The 7,049-nt window shown below is 39.6% G+C and overlaps 1 protein-coding gene across 1 annotated transcript in view; it reads right to left on the bottom strand.

The window, feature by feature from the left end:
• Positions 1 to 7,049, bottom strand: part of LOC141106779 (uncharacterized) — a 99,518-nt gene that overhangs the window by 42,594 nt on the left and 49,875 nt on the right. The window lies entirely within an intron of this gene.

Genomic DNA, 7,049 nt, shown 5'->3' with positions numbered 1-7,049 from the left:
ACCATTCGCACAAGCACCCCATTATATATAAGAATAGAATAAGACTAAGAAATAAGAACAGAATAAAAATTAGAATAGAATAGGTATAAGAATAGAATGGCAATAGAATAGAATAAGAAGAGAAACGAATAAAATAGAATGGAATAAGAAGAGAATTGAATTAGAATAGAATAGGTATAAGAAATAGAATAGCAATAGAATAGAATAAGAAGAGAATAGAAAAGAATAAAATAGAATAGAATAAGAAGAGAATTTAATTGGAATGGATTAGGTATAAGAATAGAATATAATAAAAAGAGAATTAAATAAGAATAGAATTAGAATAAGAATAAAATAGAATGAGACTGGATTAGAAATAGGAATAGAACAGAAATAAAAAGAGAATATAAATAAGAAGAGAATAGGAATAAGAATAGAATAGGGATAAAAATAAACTAGGAATAAGAATAGAATTGGGATAAGAATAAAATAGAATGAGAGTGGAATAGAATACAAATAGATTAGGAATAGAATAGAAATAAGAGAATAAAATAGAATACAATACAATATGAATAAGACAAAAATAGAATAAGAAGGGAATGGAATAATAATAGATTGGAATATGAATAGAATAAAAAGAGAATAGAATAGTAATAAGAATATAATAAAATTAGAAGAAGAAAATAATAGAATAGAATTGAATCAAAATAAGAATAGAATAAGAATGGAATAGAATAAGAATGGAATAGGAATAGAATATGAATAAGACAAGATTAGAATAAGAAGGGAATCGAATGGAATAATAATAGAAGAAGAGAATAGAATAGTAATAAGAATAGAATAAGAATATAATTAAGAATAGAATAGAATTAGAACAAGAAAATAAAAGAATAAGAATATAAAGGATTAAGAATAGAATAGAATAGAATACGAATAGAACAGTAATAGGAATATAAGTAGAATAAAAAAATATTAGAATAAGAATAGTATAGAAGTAAGAGAATAAAATAAGAATACCATAAGAATGGAATAGAATAGAATAGAAATTAGAATATAAAAAAATAAGAAGAGAATAGAAATAAGAATGGAATAGAATAGAAGTAGAATGGAATAGAATTAGAAGAGAATATATTATTTTCTTATTCATAAGAAGAGAATAGAATACGAAGAGAATGGAATAGAATAGGAATAAGAATAGAATTATCTCCTGTGATCCTCAGCTCCACCTAAAGGCCATAATGTGGTATTTTCCTGAAACACCTAAATAATAAAACTTCACATTATGACCACTAGATGGAGCTGAGGATCACAGGAGATAATTATAAGACATACAATACGGCAGACATGTGAGGTTCCCATACAAATGTTTTATACACGGCCCCCATAGGTGGAGTAGTTGTGACTTGTACTGTAGGTGAAGAGGAGCAGATCCAATGCTCAGTGAGGTTTTGGTGTTCCTCACCCTTTTATGAATAGTATATATGAGAAGAAGATATTCGCCAGCACACCAAGGATCATCAATTTCATAAAAGCGTTTTTTATTCAAGACAGATCACATCACAAATCTGTGTAGTGCGACATTTGGGAGCCACACAAGACCCCTTGGTCAGGCATGTATCCAGCCGGCGGTCTCTGCAGCACTCGGTATCTTGTGAGCTCATTCCAGAAACGTGTATGGTGGGAAGGAGGACTGTGGCCTTTTATGAAGAGGTCCCTTTTAATGTTTTGGTGGGGGAGGGGGAGGGTATACTGGCTGTGCAACTGAATGGTTCATCATTGGATGAGAAAAACTGTAAAGAACGTTTCCACGCTCTCCAGAAAATACGAACAGGAAGTTCACTGGTGAGTTCCACTGTGGCCAGAATCCAAACATCACCTCAAAGGGTCACTGGGAGTGGACTTGAAGCTTGTACAGAATCCTCAGCCACCATGGATCATATATACAGCATGTGGGCATTAAGGCCCCCCTCCTTGCTCCCGAACATACGCCTTACCTGGCCAGGAAGAGATTCTGTTATATCTGTAAATACCTGTTGATTTTGCCAGTAACCTTGTAAACTTGCTGCCCACTCGGCCTGTTATCAGTTACATTGTTCCCAGTTCTCTCTGAGGACTACAGAACCTTTCCCCACTATATTATAGAGAAAGGGGGTGTTCTGTAGTTCCCATCCTAGGGTGACAGCACCGCTTCTCCATACAGTCCGTTTGTTACGTGTAAATGGGGACAAGTCGTATGTTCTCAGGCTATAGTCGCTGCACTAGCTGGCATTAACTATCATAAGAAATATGTATAGTCCTCAGCTCCATCTGGTGGACTGAATGCGCCATTTTCCCCATTCACACATTCGATCTGTGGAGAATAGAAGCCTGAGAACATTCGATTTTGTCCTCTTCGCACACAATGCAGTTTCGACGGATGAACAGCTATGCAAATTGACTGGAGTTGAACCTAACAGGTATCTAAACCCCAAAACAAAAATGTAATATGTTGCGGCTTACTGGTCCTTAGATGTATCCGAATTTCCGAATGAAATGGTAACTAACTTTGTTACTAATTTTGAACGCATTCCAAATTTTCGAAACAATTCGAATTGGGATTGGTCAAAAAATTATGTGACGCCACAAGGGGGCGCGGTCACCCGCTGATGTAATCGGGCGACTCTGCCCCTTGCCTATTTAAGAAATGTCAGACAGAGGAGCAGGCAGTCGGTGGAGAGCCCTCGACAAGACCGGAGGGGTTTCTTTTTTCCGGGTTCAGCGGGCGGCATGATTGAGGATCGGACTACATCGGGGACATTGTTTTTTATTTTTTAATAAAGGAATTGTCAAAAACTCGTACTGTCTTTATTCACTTTTGCCACTTTTTTGGTGAATGAATAGGGGTACAATGTACCCCATACTCATTCACATGGGGGGGGGGATCTGGGGCCCCTTTTTAAAGGAGGTTTACAGATTTCGATAAACCCCCTACCCACAGACTCCCACAACCACCGGCCAGGGTTGTGGGGAAGAGGCCCTTGTCCTCATCAACATGGGGACAAGGCGTTTTGGGGTGGGGGGCCCCGTCCCGAAGCACCCCTCCCAGGTTGAGGGTATATGGTCTGTTATGCTTCGGGGGGGGGCCTCGCTTGTCCCCCCCCCCTTTTCTTGGTCTGCCAGGATGCACGCTGAGGTCTGGTATAGATTTTGGGGGGGACCCCATGCTGTTTTTTAAAAAATGTTGGCATGGGTTTCCCCTTAGAATTCATGCTAGACCACAAAGGGCCTGGTATGGATCGGAGGGGGGACCCCACGCTGTTTTTTTTTTCAGACTTTTCTATTGCCGTCATTCTTTGGTTTACATTTCAACGGGGAAGTCCATTGACATCTGATGAGTCCTCGGTTGTTAAGGACACGGCGGCCGGCTTCCTGGTCCATTCTTTAACAACCAGCTATTCTTCACACAGAATTCAAATCGGTCAATCATGTTTTGACCGATCAGAATTCGAATCGTTCCTAAAATTTGGAATTCGTTAGAAAATTTATAAGCTAAATGAAATTAAACAAAACGAATTCCGAAACATAACTAATATATACAAAACGAAACAAATTTGCACATGTCTAGTGCCAGACCCAATATGAGATCCACTTCTTCATGAACAAAGGTTCAGACCATACATTGTTGTGTTTTTTTGTTTGGTTCCAATAAACATTATTATCATAATTTCTACATGGCCATTCATACTTTGTTATGCACACTGGACACAACTCCTGGCTGACACATTTCACCCTCAATCAGGGATCCCTATTAGGCCCCGATGGGCAAGGTGTAATGCGTCAGTGGAGTCACGTCCAACAGGAGTTACAAGAATGGCCATTTAGTGGTGTTAAAAAAAAGTTCAACAGATACTTTTTTATAATGATAACTTCTAATTGAAGATAAACATTCTGCTAGCTTCCTAAAGTGGCCTTGTTGCCGACCTAACTTCTTACTGGTTCCTCCTTCTGAGCTCCATATCACTTCAGGAGACGCTATCTACGTGGAGGTGAACAGGATGAACCACCAAATGCTGTGTAGGACACAGGAGATTGACACTCCCTGAAATGGACTTCAGGGGACCATTTCTAGTGATCAGAGCAGAGTTCAGCAGTGCATGGAGCAGGGGAGGTAGGTATTCCATCTCTTCTTTACAGGTAACAGCTTGATTTGAGACCTTTCTTAAAGGCCAAATCCAAGCTAAAACTATTTTTCGAAACCCCTCCCTCACACTTACTTCTAACCCACCTGTATCAAACACAAGGCCCACGGGCCAAATCTGGCCCGGCGGGCCATTTCACGTGGCCCTTGCATCTCTACTGCAGCTGTGTCACCCCCCCCCCCATCTCCGACCCCACATTGTTTTCAGCAGAGGAGACAGAACTCCTCCTACGGATCCTGCGCCAGCCCCAACCCCCCCGCGGGATTCAGAAGACCCCAGCCCTCCTACAGACCCTGCACTTCACAGCTTCTTCCCATGATGTGATATAAGGGAGGGTGGGGTGCTCTGGTTATCTAGTCTTGTAGATACAACCGGCCCTTTGAGGGCAACCATAATGCTGATAGTTGAGTTTGACACCCCTGCTCTGACCCATCCTAATAGGCTTTTCTTCTCCCACTTTGTGAAGCCAGCTAAACTCAAAGTCCCCCTCCTGGTCCCAGCAGCGAGATGAAGCACAAGATTCCCAGTCTCCCTGTAATGACATCAGCCCTCTTCTGGATCCTGAAAGTACCCCCAACCCCTGGACATCCAATAGGACGTGTTCAGGTCATGAAGGCACTGAAGGAACCAAGTAGTAGCCATAAAGGTAAGACTCAGGCTTACTGAAAAACGTGACCATAGTTAAAGGGCAGTTAGATGGGGTCTTTTTTGATCCAGCGATCAGACAGAGGGTGGGAGGTGAAATGTATCCCGGAGTCGGGCTTAAAGGATTCCAGCAGCAAGATCCATTATCCAATTGCTGAATCTGTTCCCGTCTTCTTGGAAAGTCTGAGTGGTTCCATCTCCTCCTGTAACATTTTTTGTGAACTTACAATGGTAAGCAAATAAGCAATAATAGTAGGGGAAAAAAGAAAAAAACCTGATCACTCTCCCAGAGTAGTACAGTGTTACTATGGTGACACTGAACTACTGATGACCGTATGTAAAAATAAATAAATACATTTAAATAAAAAATAATCTTGAAAAAAAAATCTTGAAAGAAAAAAAATTAAAAAAAAAATTTTATTCCATCTTTTAACAAAAAAATTAAAGATTTTTTTTTTTTTTTTACATCTTGAAAAAAATATCTATTCTGAAAAATAATCTTAAAAAATTGAATGAAAAGCGATTACATTTTTTAAACTTTTTTTTCCCTATTAAGATTTTTCTTAAAGCTTATTTTTTTTTTTTAACATACTTTTAGAGTATTTATTTATGTAATTAGTTATTTATTTTTACATACTGTCAGTCAGTATCCCTGATGATCACGGCTACAATCAGTCATAATATGACGCTGCACTGCACTAGTGACAGTATATACAAAAAAAAAAACTAATTATGAAAAAAAAAAAAAATGTTTTATTCATTTTGCAAAAAAAAAAAAAAAAAAAAAAGACAACTTCAAAAAAAACTTGCTTCTTACTAAATACCTCAGATCTACTTTCCAAAAAGGGGTAAACTGAGGGGTATTTGTACTCCCCCGGCACTTTAGGGCTTTAAGAAATTTGATAGGCTGTCAGTACATCAGGACTGATCAATTTTTAAATATATAACATAGTTTTTAGACTCTAACATTCACACAGACTAAATAATATACAACGATTTTGGGTTATTTTTTTGCAGCAGAATACATTTTGGCCTAAATTTATAAAGAAAAATTATTTAGTTTCTTTTATAAAATTTTGCAAATAAGAAGAATGTTGTTGTTTTTTTTTAAAAAAAAATTCATATTATTTTCGTTTCTATAAAAAAAAATAAAAAAATTGAAAAACCCCAGTGGTAATCAAATACCACCAAAAGAAAGCTCTATTTGTGTGAAAAATCGGAGTTACTTACCGGTAACGTCCTTTTCCAGGAGTCTTTCAGGACAGCACCATAGAGAGACCTTGGCTCCTCCCCTTCTGAGGAAACACCGCCTTCAACTTAAAGCTTTAAACCTCACCGCTCTCCCCCGGCCCCTCAGTTCTTCAAGAGGACCTCCGGTTAGCTGGGGAGACACAAGAACACGTCATAATAACTTTGATCTTACCTGACGTTCTTCTGCGATGAACTCCATCACGAATATCCCTACAGTAGGGTGGGTAACTGTGCTGTCCTGAAAGACTCCTGGAAAAGGACGTTACCGGTAAGTAACTCCGATTTTCCCATTTCCGTCTTTCAGGACAGCACCATAGAGAGGATAAGCGAGCACCTTACCTTAGGGTGGGACTACTGCCTGCAGAACCTTACGCCCAAAAGCCTGGTCTTTTGCTGACAGAAGGTCCAATCTGTAGTGTTTCACGAACGTGTCGAATCTAGACCACGTTGCCGCTCTACAGATCTGCTCCGGAGACGCACCAGCCCACTCGGCCTGAGAGGTCGCCACTGCCCTTGTGGAGTGTGCCCTGATACCCTTAGGGGCTTCTAACCCGCTAAATATATAAGCCTGACTGATAGCTAACCTTAGCCACCTAGCTAAAGTGCGCCTCGAGGCTTTGCCTCCCTTCCTGGTTCCTGAAAATAACACAAAAAAGGAATCAGATTTTCTAAATGGTTTTGTATCCTCCAAGTATTGCAGGACACACCTTCTTACATCTAGTTTATGAAACCTATGTTCCTGTTCCCTCACAGGATTCAAACAAAAGGTGGGCAAAACAATTTCCTGGCCTCTATGAAAAACCGAGGCTACTTTCGGTAAGAAGGCCGGATCGGCCTTAAAAATTACCCTGTCCGGGAATACCTGAAAAAAGGGGGCCCTAATGGAGAGGGCCTCGAGTTCACTTACTCTTCTTGATGTAGTGATTGCCACCAAAAACACCGTTTTGAGGCTAATCCATTTTAGTGTACACGTCTCCAATGGCTCAAAGGGTTCCC

The sequence above is a fragment of the Aquarana catesbeiana genome, linkage group LG08 (genome assembly GCF_042186555.1).
Source record: "Aquarana catesbeiana isolate 2022-GZ linkage group LG08, ASM4218655v1, whole genome shotgun sequence".
NCBI classification, from domain to species: Eukaryota; Metazoa; Chordata; class Amphibia; order Anura; family Ranidae; genus Aquarana; species Aquarana catesbeiana.
Note: the sequence above shows the minus strand (reverse complement) of the source record. Positions and strands in the feature narration are given on the sequence as shown.